This window comes from Lathamus discolor, chromosome 1 (assembly GCF_037157495.1).
Source record: "Lathamus discolor isolate bLatDis1 chromosome 1, bLatDis1.hap1, whole genome shotgun sequence".
NCBI lineage: Eukaryota > Metazoa > Chordata > Aves > Psittaciformes > Psittacidae > Lathamus > Lathamus discolor.
In genome coordinates, this window is record NC_088884.1 from 116,147,337 (window position 1) to 116,162,557 (window position 15,221).

Sequence of the window (15,221 nt, forward strand, 5' to 3'; positions counted from 1 at the left end):
ACCGTGTTTGTTGAGCTTTGGGTATAGTGGTGACCAGCACCAAAGTAGTGAGTGGAAAGTTATGTCCATACAGCCCAAGGCTTGGCATTTAAGTATTTCTACTTTTAAAAGTTCCATATAGGGTTTTGGGTACAAAAAACCTAACCAAACAAAAATACATAAAATGTGAACAAGATCCTTGCATCTACAGGAGTGTGTGAAAAAATGTACGGAAGACTAGACTTCATTGAGGAAAAAACCTATGCAAATGAACTTGAGAGAGATGATTCATTTTATAAAGTAAATTGAACCTGTGGAAATTTATACATTTTTAATTAAAAGTGCAGAGGAAAGAATCAACTACATTTCCAGAATGGCCATTAGTCCTTCTTTGTGCTTTTCTTACTTGATCTGATTGCCAGTGCTATCCATGTGAGAAGCTTCATTACTTTATTGCTTAAATAAAGTAGTATGAAGATGAATGGCCCTTCCCATGTTACTGAAAGAAGATTAAATGATCAAAATAAACTTGCAGTTGAAAGTTAAATACATGTAAACATATACCAGACTAATATCACAATACATGAAAGAAAATTACTTTCATGAACTATGCTTTTCTTAAAGTCAGGCAGCATCCTAGAATTTCATCTAATTAACTGAAAATGAGCACAGCTATATACAGTATCAGTGAACCTCCACTTTCAGAACTGTGTTTTGTGAAAGAGCAAATAAGGAAAAATTAAACCAGAATTGTCTATCCAAGGTGAAAGATAAACAGATAGATACTTGGTAGATTCATGTCTCTGGAACATCAGTCTGCTTAGCCCATAGTTAGTACACCTGTGTGTCCATAAGACCTCACTTTCAACTGCAAAATACATGCACAGATTTTAAAGTTGACCCCTGAACAACTTACAGCTGAATTTCTGATCCTTCTTGCTTCATGTAACTATGAAGTACACTCACATATTTTTTGCTGATGATATTTTAGGTAGAGAGAGGTTGTTTGGCACCTCCACTTAAAATGGCTAAGTTTTGCTGTCTTGGAAATCCATGTCAGAGAAACTGAGGTGAGAAAGGAATCCTTGGAAATTATGTGTGCAATAAAAATGTGGGGTTTTTATTTTAGTTTGAGGTGGTGGTCTTTTTACAGGCTACTTATGCAAGCATATGTGCATTTAAAAACAGATTAGCCAACTTCATGGAAGCCCACCCTGCCAAACACAAAGAAGCAGCTGTAGCAGGAAGGTGGGAGGACAAACCAAAATACTTGTTGATTCTTTTCCTAAAGACCTGCCACTACCAATGCCATCAAATGACCCCATGGGAGAGTCCTACTGTTGTAATTAATGAATTGTCTAAATTCTTTTGTTTCCGTTTAGCATTGCTAAACTACATTTGAACAGATTTGAACCCTCAAATGTCAGCTCTGAAACCTCAGAATACACTCAAGACTGCCAATAAAAACTACAGTCACACAAAAGGACAGCTCTGGTATAAAGATGAAGGTAGGCAAAATACAGCAGAAGGAAGAGAGAGTACTTGTATCTTCTATCAAGAATATAGAGAGAAGACATCTTCCTTTTCTTTGCTAGTCACATGTGAATGCCTGAGCACTATATGACAAACTGTTCTGAAGTTTAAGAACTAAGAAAAATAAACCCCATCATATACCTAGCCCAAACTTCTACTGCCTCCAGCTGTGACTGTGAATTACAATTACAGGTGTTTCCTGCAAGTAGGAAAGAACAAGTGATATTTCATATTATTTTCCAGTATATAATACTTAATGTGTGTAGGGAAAAAAAAAAAAAAAAAAAGAGGTCATCTTTCAGTCTCTTAGCCCTCATCCTAAGTTGTATCGTTGCACTGATCCTAAGTTGTATCGTTGCACTGATTTTCATAAAATAAATCTTTGTTACCTGCATTGATCCAATCACCACCAATGTATGGTCTCACTTTTCTACTTGCTGATATTAGACAGCCAAAATAATGCACAGTATTTCATGTCTGATGTTAACAAGACCATATATCATAATGCTAAATACATTTTCACTTTATTGATATTTTCTCTTTTGAATCCGCTGCACTATCCTTTTCACTGCAATTCTAATTATTCTTTTTATTCCTAAGGGTGTTTTAAGTAAAAGTAACTAGAGCCAAATCCAGTTCTAATGAAATAAAAGGAAGCTTTGCCATTGACTTTAGTACTTCCATAAATTGGCCGTTAGTGAATAAAAGCTGTGTACTTTATCATCTGCATTTTATTCAGTCTTCACAACACATCCAGCACTTTCAAACTTCTGCTGATTTTCTAATGTATTTACATTCTCCTACAAATGTGCAATGTCTTGCTGTGATAACCATCTGTTTTATTTTTGCCATTTACTATATAATGTATATTATACAAGGTATGTTATAACATAGCATGGGGGGGGGCACACTGGGGAGAAAGCTGCTATTTGCTTTGTCCTGCTGTTGCTCATTGGGTCATGGTGAAGATTCTCAGAGCAGGAAGTATTTCCTTGTGGTTGAGATGCAAAGAGAGTGAAAAGAAGGGAGGAAGAAGGAGAACTGGGAATGGAAGCTTACCAAAGCGACATGAGCCTAGACAGCAGAAATGACTGAGAAGTGAGAAGCTGACACACAGTCAGGTCTCAGAGGTAATGGACAAAAGCCATTATCTGGAGACCCCGAAGAGATGGCATAAACCTTGCTCATCAGCCACAGAACTGATGGGGTGAAACAAAGTCTGGAATAAATGCTGTGGTGGTACCAGGGAACGAATGTGAAGACTGCAAGTGGAGAAAAGTTGGGCAGAATAAAGTTTTTAACTTTTTAACATCAGCTTCAGTTTACATGGCTATTTTGAATGGTTTTGTTTTGGGTTTTTTTCTACTTTAAACTAGTAATAGCTATAATTTATACTCAAGGTGAGTTTGGCTTTTGGATTTAAAGCTATTTTTGTCTTTTGGGACACGTGCTACAGGTTTGCTCTAGGCAAACCCACCTAGAAGATGCAGCTGACTCAGACTTATCACATCTACAGAATGCCAAATATTTGTGAGACTTTTCTATCACACAAAGTATGAACTCATGAGTTCTCATCTGAAGACTGAGAGCATTATTACCCACACACAAACTTAAACTTGCATTTCTGCTTGCACCCTCTCTCCCATAGATACCACAACTCTGCCAGGAAGCCTCCTAAATTCATGACTCTTGCATGTAGGAACTGCAGTAATCTATGGAATATTTATTATGTATGCTCACTGGAGAGCTAGCTTTCTAAATATGGGTCTGTGTACAGTAAGTTCCAATTTCTGAGACACTCTCCCTATTCTGCTCAGTGCCAGTATCCTTGATGACTTATTGTTATTAAGTAGAACCCACTGGACCTTTCCTGCAGGTAATGCTTGATCTCTCTCATAATTTCAGCAGTAGTAACATCTTACTTTGCATAATTAAAAACTGCTCTAGTTTATCAAGCAGTTTGATGAGATTTCCTTTTTTGTGCTTTTATAGCAAAGTGTTCTCTAGAACTTTATTTGCGCTTCAAGAAATACAGTGTGAAACATCATCCCCTTTATATTTGGTAAATATACCAATACACAAAATACATCAAACAGCTGTTTGGTAAGTACAATTGAGTTTTCTCAGCTAAATAACTGAAGTGTTTATTAAATAAAGGAGAGGAAGATACAAACATAGAACTACCTTATATATGATCAATTTTATAATCTCTCAAAACAATTATATTAGTGTATTATGTAAATGCTGCCCAAATCCATAAATTTTCCAGACAGATCCATGGCAGTTTTTGAGGAATCTTTGTCCTCTTACCTTCTGCTATCTTACAGGAGGCTTGGTGTTATGCTTACAGAGTTCCTGCAGCATGAATACTTTCAAAAATTAAGGCTATTTACCATCACGTGAAAGCTTTTACTGAAGCTCTCTGTTTCCTGCAGAACTAAAATAACTTTCATTTTTCCAGGTTTCATAAAAATAATCCAAGGATTTAGAGCACAGTTTTCTTTAAATATGCAGAGATACAGGAGCTACTGTTTTGAGGTTCTGCCTCATTGAAGACACCAAAAATTCAGACAAAACATGCATCAGATACAAAATTTTAAACAAAACCAGTTCAGGAGAGCAAATCCTACAAGGGGAACTGTTGGAGTACATCAGAGATACTCCCTTACTTTCAGATTCAGCCTCTGACACAGTAGGTTATACATTACAACCCCAAAACCCAGTCCAGATCCACACTGCCCACTTAACCTTCTTTCAGTCAGTCTGCTAAGGAGCTGAAAATATCTGCCTAGAAAGCAATAAAAAGCAAGCATCAGTCTGTGAAAAGAGTAGGCAAGGAAAACATCTTGGCAGTAGTGACTGGTCACTATATTTAGTTTGTAAGAGAAGCTGAAGAAAACCATTACAAGAATGAACAGATTCCTGCAGACTCTGGACTGAGATGTCAAGATGGGACTGGCTCCCTACAGCTTCTGCCAACTAAATACTCCCAACAGGCAATGCCACTTGCATGTACATCTTTTACAGATGGAATTGATGAAAATCCTTGTAATTCAAATATTAATCTTATTGAAAATTCTATTAACAAAGAATGTTAGAGTGGTGATGTGCTACAGATTAATCAGAATTCATTACAGCCCCCTTCTGTGGTGTTAAAGATTCATTGGTCTTTCAGTAGAAAACTGAGAGATATCTCCAGCAGCTTACAGGTGTCCAAGAAAAAAACACACTAGTACTAGCTCATACTAGCAAAATCCTAGCAAACTATTACACCTTGAGAGGGAAATACCATATCGAAGAATAAGCATGTTCATAGCACATACCCCTGGGGCCACACACACACACACAAAGAAAAGCAGGTGTTTTAATCACCAGACTCTCTCAAAAATTAAGAACTTATTCACTTCCCTTGAGTAGTCTCAAAATAGCAACACAATATTGTAATTATACTAGAAAACAGCTAAAATAATGGGGGCAGCAGGAAAGTAGATATGTGCAAATTCAGTTTTTGAGCCACAGTGTTTGCTTAAATTCTGGAGGGAAGCAATATTGAGCATGTGTTTTGCATCTGAGGGGTTTATAATTTTTTTAGCTCTTTTTCTCTGAGGCAATGCACACTTGATTGTAACGGCATGTCTTTTAGTAATTGAAGGCATTTAACTTGTGTTGCAACCCAAAAATTTTTCTGCAATCTAATTTACAGCTCTTTAAGGCACAAGTGCTTTGTACAAGAATAAGCAAGAGATGCACTGGGGGCTGCCATGATTTTGTCATTTGGTTTTTTTATTTTTCTACTTCAGAAAGTGTCAACTATGCAGTAAAACTAGCTAATGTTTTGTGGAAAATTATACAGTCCACAGTACATACAGGTACTGCTCCAGAGTTGTGGTGACAGTGACATGAATAAAGGCAATTTGATCTTCTCTGGAATGCATTACAGCAAGAATGGGATGATAACATGAATCAGTGCTATACCATCTTTAACAACAAGAATACAGACAACTATATTTGTTACCTTTCCTTTCTCTTTCTCTATCCACAAATAAATAGCACGCTCTGTAGGCTTTACCCAAAGGCAACACAAAACCCAGGTAAGCACCTAAATTACTGTTCCACAAAAGATGTAGTAGAATACCAATTTTTCTTCTCTCATTGGTATACATTTGCCAGTTGCATGGAATGATATGGAAAATACACTTTCATTGAATCATAGAATAGTTGGGGCTGGAGAGGACCTTAAGATCATTTAGTTCCAACACCCCTGCCATGGGCAAGAACGCCTCACCCTTAGACCATGTAAACTCCATGTCTCTCTTCTGGCATCCTATGTTGAGGACATCAGAACTGCCATAATCTGCAGCTACCATATCAAAGTTGAGGCAGTGCTGAAAATGTCACTGGATGAGAAAAGCCCAGACTTTATGTTCAGGTAATATGTAACACCCAGCATGTCCTGCCACATGTAATTTTTATTTTTTCTTTTCTCTCATAAGCACAATCCTTATTGTGACATCAATTAACATACATGCTGAGGAATGAGGGAGTGAATAGATGGTAATGAGACCTAGCAGAAGAACAGACTTCATTGGGCTGGTAGGTTTTCCCCAACTCCGAGTTCTCCAAATATTTTAAACATTTCACCATACTTCAACAAGTATGTCAATAAGACAAGTAAAGAAAGAACACAGAGTATCTTGAGCAAGCTGAGTTTAACCTTAAGCAAAGCAGCAGCTGAAAATGTCCTACATCGATCTTACATTTAAGAGACAGATTCATACCCAATTAATTTTAATTACATTACTCCATTAGCACTGATTTTTCTTTGACACTGCAGTGCATAACCTCCTCTATGCTATGGGTTAGCACTAAGGCAGAGCTTCCATCTTAACAAACTACCTCACTTAAACTTCATTACACTGTTGCACTAATGGAGTGGAAAGGATAAAGAGAGCATTGTACACTTCTTTTGCCAATATCTCTGCCCTCGGAGAGATGTTCTACTAGTTCACAAGCTCATACATACATTCGAAAGATGCTGCCGTCTGCTACAATAGCTTCAGCACAAACTTCTATCTTCTGTATAACTTATTTTGATCATAATGTGACAACAGGAGGCATAAGTTAGCATATATATTTTTTCTTTCATTTCAGCAGCTTTATTCTAATCCACTCATAGCAATTCTGATTCCCCTGCCATCCTGCCCCAGACTTCTTCCCACCCTTGTCTGGAGTGAAAATTCAAAAGCATTTTGAAGTTAGAATTTAAAAGAATATAAATATACCCCACTTTTGCTGTCATCATGCGACGTGTTCCCTGAGCAAGATAGTAGGCTTCTCATTGTGCCCTACAGGCAAAAGAAACATTCACTTGCAGAAGAAATAGTGCATTTCTACCACAAATTTCTATATCCAATTTACTGACACCTGAGATGATGACCAAGAGGTATTCAGAGAAAAGACACTAGCCTCCTTTTTCTTTCAAATATATTTACTCAGAGCACTGGCAGCTAATCCAAGTGCTAATATGGTCCATAGATTTTAATAAGATCTCTTGGATGGAGACAGTGCTTCCTGAAACCTAGTAACTAATGTAACATTTTATAGCTCAATCTAAAGGTAGCTGAAGTCTACTATGAGAGACTGCTTTAGATCACTGTGGACCTCCAAAAATAATTTCATTAGATCATTTGAAAAGTAGGCTTTAAATAGCAATGAACACAATTTTGAAGGGACTGCATTTCTAAAAATGGTATCCAAAAGTTAAATTATAAGCAGAACTTGATAGTAAAGCCCTGGATGGCTTTAAAGCCATTTGTCCTGAGAAATGAGCCAAAACCCCTTGAACCATCAGAGGTGTCAAATCTGATTTCAGTAGAAACTCTCCACAGAACATTTCATTAAATCATTTGATCGGTGGCTATTAAATAAAAAAAGGAAACAATTTTGCAGGAGAGCAGAGAGGGGAAAAATAGCTATAATTAACTATAGCAATTTAAAGTCACATTCTTCACAGGTCATTACTGTCATTAGAAACATACTAATACACTAGCAAAGTTGAGTGCTAGAACTAGTGTAAAAGGAAAAGAGGATAGAGTTTGAAGAAGTTCAGCACAGCTCATTTATCCCCACAAATATATGAACTGCTTGCTCAGCTTTGTATGTGAAAATATTGAAAACAAAAATGCTAATCAAGTGGCATTTGTGGCCAACATTCTGTACTTCCCCACCATTATTATTTAATTATAATAAAAAAAAAAAAAAATAGGATTTTGATTCATCTTCTGCTTGGTACAAATTGGGTTTTACTCTCCTCTTTAAGAATTTGATCCAATTTCAAATAATTCATAGTATTCATATGTATATCAATAAATGGACATTAAATTCATCCATGGCATTACCTTGTTTTCCATTATACAGTTCTGGGTATCATAGGGCAGTGACAAAGCACCAATATGCCTGATACATTTTTAGTAATAAAAACTGGACAGAGATGAGGGCAAAGAAAAGGAGAATTCATCTGTGTGTATGAAGGGAATAGAGAGGTAACTGTCATGAAGAGAAGGAGATTACAAATTTGCTAAAATTAATAATTTACAATTACATAAAAATGCATTCAAATACATTTTTTCCTTAAGTGAGTCTTAAAACCCATATGGAAACTGCATTGTTGAAGTCTTTAATAACACAGTCTGCCAGTCTGCATCAGCCTATTGGTCTACCAGTTAGCTAGTGACAGAAGCCAGGGATCTTGACCATGCAGTATCTACCCAATTGCTTTGGACAATTGTTGTTTTCTTCTAGTATTTATTATGTATCCTGAAAAATAGGTTTTGCTTATTTTTTGTTAGTAAGCAGACATTATTGAACACAAAAACAAGTCCTTGTATTACAGACTGATTTTGTTTTGCTTATCTTCATTGCTGCAAAGTGCAAAAGAATAAAGGAGACCATACTAAATGGATGATGATAGCTTGTCTTCACCAGACCTTTAACAGATCACAAGACAGCAAAAACTCAGCAACACATGCTGTTATAGGAAATTGTACATTTATTGTACACCATTAACCTGTTAAAGAAAATTTCTTTGCACATGTTGATGCTATTGATTTTCTCAAGTATGAAGACCAAAGCAGATTTAAGAATCAACAGCGCTGATGGTCTTCCCTATAAACATGTAAGTAAAATCTCCTATCCCAAGAAGTATCCCTCCTATCCCCCATACCAACTGAATTAATGTACACAATTCCCTGTGTCCAAAATATTTCATGGGATTACAGTCACATCCAGAGTTTAGTAAATCTCATCATAATGTGGAGATTTTCTTAAATTATTTTTAAAAGGTAAGCAAGAGTTACTAAAAATTGCCAAGAGGAAGACCTCTGCTGAGCACCCAGGGAGTGTTGAAGCTGTGACTCCTGAAACTGGTCTGAGCATGAAGTTTCACATGACAGCTGATCCAACAAGCTGCTGCTTACGAAAACAGGCACTTATCAGATCCCAGTCTCCTGGCCTCCTACTCACGATTGTATTTCCACTGAACAGGACACTTGCTTCTTTTTTGCTCAGTTTGTTTTCTCCTAGATCAGTACACTGAATTGCCTTGCCAAGGGAGTAAGTGACCAATTGAAATCTATTCGGAGAGGAGAATAAGCATGCAGCCAGGAGTGGAGAGATGGGGGAAGCTGTTAAAACAAACCTCATTTATCCCAGCACTCCCAGGCCAGACTGAGATAACACAGAACCACCTTCTCAGGTAATAATCACCTCCTCAAATAGATCTGAGGAATGAAGACTGCAAGACCTTCTTATTTATTACCTGGCAGTTTTTGCGTTCATTTACACTTGCACAAAGGGACTGCCACCAAAGTTAGGGGTATTTTCTATCCCTTCTTCACAATTTTAATAATGATATGAGCATGTAATGCACTTGTCTGGGCTGTCCAGGTAGGAAATATTAAATATATATTTTTAACAAGTCAGCTGATATATTGCAAGACAAAACTGCAAAGCTTGGATACTAGAAACATGAAACTCAAAGATCCTGACCTAGGTGACTTGGCTGATAATCCAACTGTGACTGATCCCTTCTTAGGCACTGGACAAGGACAAAAAAAAAAAAAAAAAACAAACAGTAATTAATCAATGCAAGCATTCTTCTCAGTTTGAGATATTTTATAATTCTTGTATACAAGTCAATAAGCGATCACCATGATTAAAAAAATTCATCTTGAGTCTTGGCAAAACTTTTTCTGTGGGGAGTTTACTCATCTGCTTACCACCCAGTGATGCAACTTACCATCAGCAAAAGGTTTGGGAGGATGCCATTAGGGCATGGATTCAATATCACAGCCACTGGCCTAAGGCATGGTGCTGCAATCTCATCTTTGCAATTTTTTCATGGTTTTTATGCTTCAGACTTCCTCATCTCTGCCACTACCACACCTATGCAAAATAATCCAAACACCTGGACAGTCTACTGACTCACTCCCCTTAGTTCTAGTCTGCTTTACCTCCAACAGAAAAAAGGGGACATACTTGCAATGACTTGTTCTTATTTAGGTCTTTCTCACATTTAGTTTGTAGTTTGTATTTAGTTAGTTGAGACAGATGACAAGCAAAAGAAACAGGTATTTTAGTGCTCTTCACCACATCATCTAATCATGGATCTAACTAGTGTTTTGGGCAGAAAAATGAAATTAAGGTTGTGATGTGAGACGGATGAGATTGAAACTTCTTGACCTCTGATCATTAAAGCTGAAGAGTGATGTGTCCTCTAAATTTCAAGCCAAGGAACATAAAAGGAAAAAATGTGTGCTGCCACTGTGGTCTAATCATGCATAGTTAGGTGCTCCTAGCCATCAGCACTTTAGCATACTTGACTAGTGATGTATGAAGTAGGCCACCCCTGGAAATTGGTTTTCTTGCACTGTGTCCGGCACCAGTGTAACCACAGGCCATAAATACTTAGGATGTTCAATATCCTCTTACTTTTATTTTTTTAGAATGATTTATTCACGTAACCAGGTTAAAATTGCAGCAGTAATTCAGATTGGGGATTGAAAAGCTGTCTGGCTTCAAGGCACTTGGGAGTTATTACCCATTTAGACTACAGGCAGAACAAGCCCTGTAGCCTGATTTGTTGACATTTGTCCAAAAAGGTTTCAGCACTGCTGTGTTAATCAACTGGCCTTGATTTGGGAAGGGGACAGAGCACAGATTTACTCCCCTCTTTCAACATAATCTCAATTCCTACTTCCATCCTCTTTTGGTCTGCTTAAAACCTATAACCAGAAATAATTAGTGACACTGAAATGAAACACTCCTTTTGATTCTGTTATTCAAATTGTTTTAAGGATTGTGGTTCACTGAAATTGGCCATTAGCAACAAGTTACAGTAAAATAAAATTCCTAAGATAACATTCCTGTTTAGTGTTAGCTATTGACCTTAAGTGTCCACTAGAAGAAGCAAGACACTGCAATAGAAAGTAAATGCCTTCTTCAAGCTTTCATGAAAACATCTTAATTTTCAGGCACATGATATCTAGAACACAATTGCTCTGAAATTTTCGTAATGTTCAGACTATATTCCAAAAGGTGACATGCTTATTTCCCTGACACAATCTTATTACCATAGAACTAATTTTGAAAGTAATTCAGGGCAACATAATGGTGTATCATCTGGATTATATTCCCTCCCAGCCCATTTCACCCACTGAATTTAGTGAGCTTCCCATGAGGTCACCTAGAAAGTCAATAAAACTGTATCTTCTTTTCTAAACAGTAAGACAATTTTGATTCTTCACATATACAAAATAATATTATTAGCTGAGTTGGGACCACAGTCCTAGGAATAGGGAGCTGGAAAATCGAAGGGCATTCAAGTTGATCATCTACCATTAGTCCCTTTCACTCCTGCATTAAAACTGGATGAACAATGGCCCCATCAGCCTATCTCTTTCCTGCCAGTGATAACACAGGAGCAACCCAGATGTAGAGAAATTATTTTATAATTATGGGCCCATCAGTTTCGTTTGTGGTTCTTGTTCTCATCCCAACATGAGTCCCATATGTGATTAAACACTTTCCTAAGCAACATGCTAATGCAAATGTGAAAAAATGCACAAAGAAGGGGAGGAGGTTAACTCATCTGTGAGCTGACATGCTTTGCACCTGCTTGCCTGGATGCTGGGATAACCATCCTGTCAAGCACTTAAAATCTGTATCATTTCTCCTGCTGTCACCACTTCTGTATTGTTGACAGATGCAATCAGTACTTGCCCAAAGAACAAATAATTTTTCAACTGGACACCACAGAATGCACACAAATCGTGCAAAACTGGAAAGAATAGAGGCATAATCTCTTTTATTTTCTAGAAATACTACTTTTATCTCCGTTTACCTCCTTGATGCTGAGCTGGCTAACTGCACAACAAACTGCAACACAGGAGGGGAAAGAGTATTCTTTTCTAAAGTAATTTCTGAAGTATCCTGTTGACCTGACCTGAGATAGAAAATTCCTGCCAAGCTCTAAATCTGGTGACTGGTATCTCCTTTATGTTAGCACAATTTACAGAAAGACACCTGGGAGAATTTTTCTGCCTCCTCATATCTTACTTAACTTGATTAGTATCATATCTTAAAGCCATATTTGCAGAGCTTATCTACAGATATCCCAATGCTGCGCTCTGATTGAAGTGGAGGTCTTTAGGCCTTTCCAAAGGTTACATTCTTTGCCCTTCATTCTGAATGTATCTGATCAAATAGCCTATTTTAAGTCTTTTTAATCAGATACTGGTCAAAGGCCTTTATGCTGGCATGCAGGAGTTGGGAAGCTGGACTTCTGAGATCCTCTTACAATGGAACATTTAGCTTTAAAATAGCAAATTCAAATGACTATGATGGCACAGAGCTCAGTGAGTGATATTAATTCAGTATCAGGCAGATCTCATAGGCTCTGCTGAGCTTCATTCTTATGCAATCTGTGAGTAGTGGGGTAACAGACTTTGACTTGAGGAAACAAGGGAAATAAATGCAACCCCTCCCATGACTTGAAGGGTGCAATGGATATGGAATGGCAGGACCTAAAGCAGCTTGCTGTGCCAGGGCAGAGGGAAAAAACTACAATCTGGAAAGAACGTGTGTTAGTGCACAAAACTGCAACCTGGGCAAAGCACTAAGAAACACTCAGTTCACCAACACTGCATCCTACCCTGTATGAAAACTTGAACGAACTTTGTAATGCCAACAAATGCAAATATATTAGCTTGCACTTGACCGCTTGCCCCTCATGTCAGAGGCAGCAAATAATAACATTATTTACAAACCTCCTGCAAGCATATAAGTATTTGTGCTAGACCTAATGGGGCTTCAATTCATGTTGCGAGGAACAGTTGGCTGGGCAGGGTGGGAGAAGTTAGAAAGTCTGTGCATGTGGAGATAAACAGAATATTAAACACTGCAGTAAAACACAAATATTTCCAGTTATTCGGAAAGAGTTTTCAATCACTGGAATATAGAACCAATTTTAAAAATGAACTCGCCCCACCTCCAGTCTCACCAACTGGAAGAAATGCTTTAAAGTGCTTTCCCGACAGATGACTGTGATCGCCAAGCTTGCTTTTGTAAGAAAATAAAGGTACTGTGAGATTTTCAAGTGTTCAGCACAAGGATGCTTATGGAACCCTGAACTAATGTTGATTATTTCTGTCAGCAGTCAAATTCAAAACTTCTTAGCTCCTCTCTAGCTTTTAATTTGTATTTTTTTTGTCCTGTGCAGTTTTAGTCCTGGACCAGCATAGTCACTATACTATTCGAAAACATATCCATGAAAAGTGCAGATTTATAAGGTGTGTGAATATCTCTCTCTATATAAAAATCTTTATTACTCACTTAAAAAAACAAAGGTATTTTGCTGTACAGTGCTGGGAGGAAAAGCTGGCTAGAAATTTACCCCTCAGTACTAGGTTCACTACACGTACGGTTGCAGGAGCTGAAAACTAAAAAAGAAAGAAAGAGTCAAATGCTCTGATTTGAAAATCTAGACCTGAGTTTTTCACCCATCCTACACTTGATGTAGCATTCAACTCTGGATAGCTGAATTGCTCAGCTACTTATGACAGCCCACATCAGAAAACTTCTTCAGGAACAGCAAATAGAAAATCTAAAATAAATATGGCTTATTTACATACATATATGTATTACAGCAGCCTCTAATAATAGAAAAATATTCACATTCCCACTTAATAGACAAACTAGACAAATAAGTCACTTTACTAATTTATTTGATAGCAAACAACTTTAGTGTTTTGATGGTTGCAAAGCAAACTAATCTGAAGTCTATGTGCAGACTGCCAAATGGGATGGCTAATGAGAATCTATTAGACACACAGTAGACAAAGACAGCACGTTACCTTACTGACTCTCATACCAGATTGCTTTTTTTCCTTGTGAAGAAAATGTGATTTTTCTGAGTGAGAAGGAAGGAGGAGGCAAAATCAACACCTAACTATATTTAATGAGCCTTTGCTTTTCCCATTCAGTAATTTCTTTCACTGTGGATAACTTGTTAAGCAATACATCCTACAGTCTACACGACATTTCTGATGTTCTAAATTGAACTTCTCTGGATTTAATGCCTTTCTTAATTTCCTAGCCTAAGCAACTTAATCAGTAAGAGAATTAACAAAAATGTTGTTAAATTCTCCACTTTTTTTACATGAACTGTATCTCCTTGATCTGTCTGTATATCACATTAAAAAGATGCCACTCAACAGAAGTAGATATAATGTATTCATAACTATCTCAGAAGAAGTTATGGCACTGATTTTCAAAGGCCTAACTCTCATTCCAATATCCTCAAAGAACATTAGAAGAAATTAGGAAGCTAAATACCTTCCTGGATCTGAGCCTTTATCACTATCCTTGACAAATATCTAACAGTAATTTGTGATGGTACAATAGATATATTCTACAGTACACCAAAGTTATCTGAATCATGATACAGATTTTACACATTTTACTTTTTGTATTGCACCTGAGACCTGTTAATGCTTCCGAATATTGAGGAATATTTTTCCTTTGTAATTTGCATTTCTTAATGAAAATGGGCAAGAAACAAACAATAATAATAAGCAGTGAAGACTATGTAAAAATAACTAACATTTAAAAGTACCTTCTTGAAAAATTTAGTTTTTCCATTACATCCCAAAGGAGAGGGATTAGTACTAATTGAGACTAGTATTACTGCAATCATTTCAGGAATAAATTACATGGCCTTGGTTCAAAGTGAAGAGAAATTCACTGACTAATATTCACCACACAGATTAGATATGCTCTCAAAAAAGAGAATCACAGAATCACAGAATCACAGAATCCCAAGGGTTGGAAGGGACCTAAAAAGATCATCTAGTCCAACCCCCCTGCAAGAGCAGGGTAACCTACAGTACATCACACAGGAACTTGTCCAGGCGGGCCTTGAATATCTCCAGTGTAGGAGACTCCACAACCCCCCTGGGCAACCTGTTCCAGTGCTCTGTCACTCTTACAGTAAAGAAGTTCTTCCTGATGTTAACGTGGAACTTCCTATGCTCCAGTTTACACCCATTGCCCCTTGTCCTATCACTGGATATCACTGAAAAAAGCCTAGCTCCATCATCCTGACACCTACCCTTTACATATTTGTAAACATTGATGAGGTCACCCCTCAGTCT

At 37.3% G+C, this 15,221-nt stretch overlaps 1 protein-coding gene across 2 annotated transcripts in view; it reads right to left on the minus strand.

Annotated features, from left to right (window-relative positions):
- The window catches only part of GRID2 (glutamate ionotropic receptor delta type subunit 2), a 744,966-nt gene that overhangs the window by 552,098 nt on the left and 177,647 nt on the right, over positions 1-15,221 (minus strand). The gene's annotated exons all lie outside the window — the stretch shown is intronic.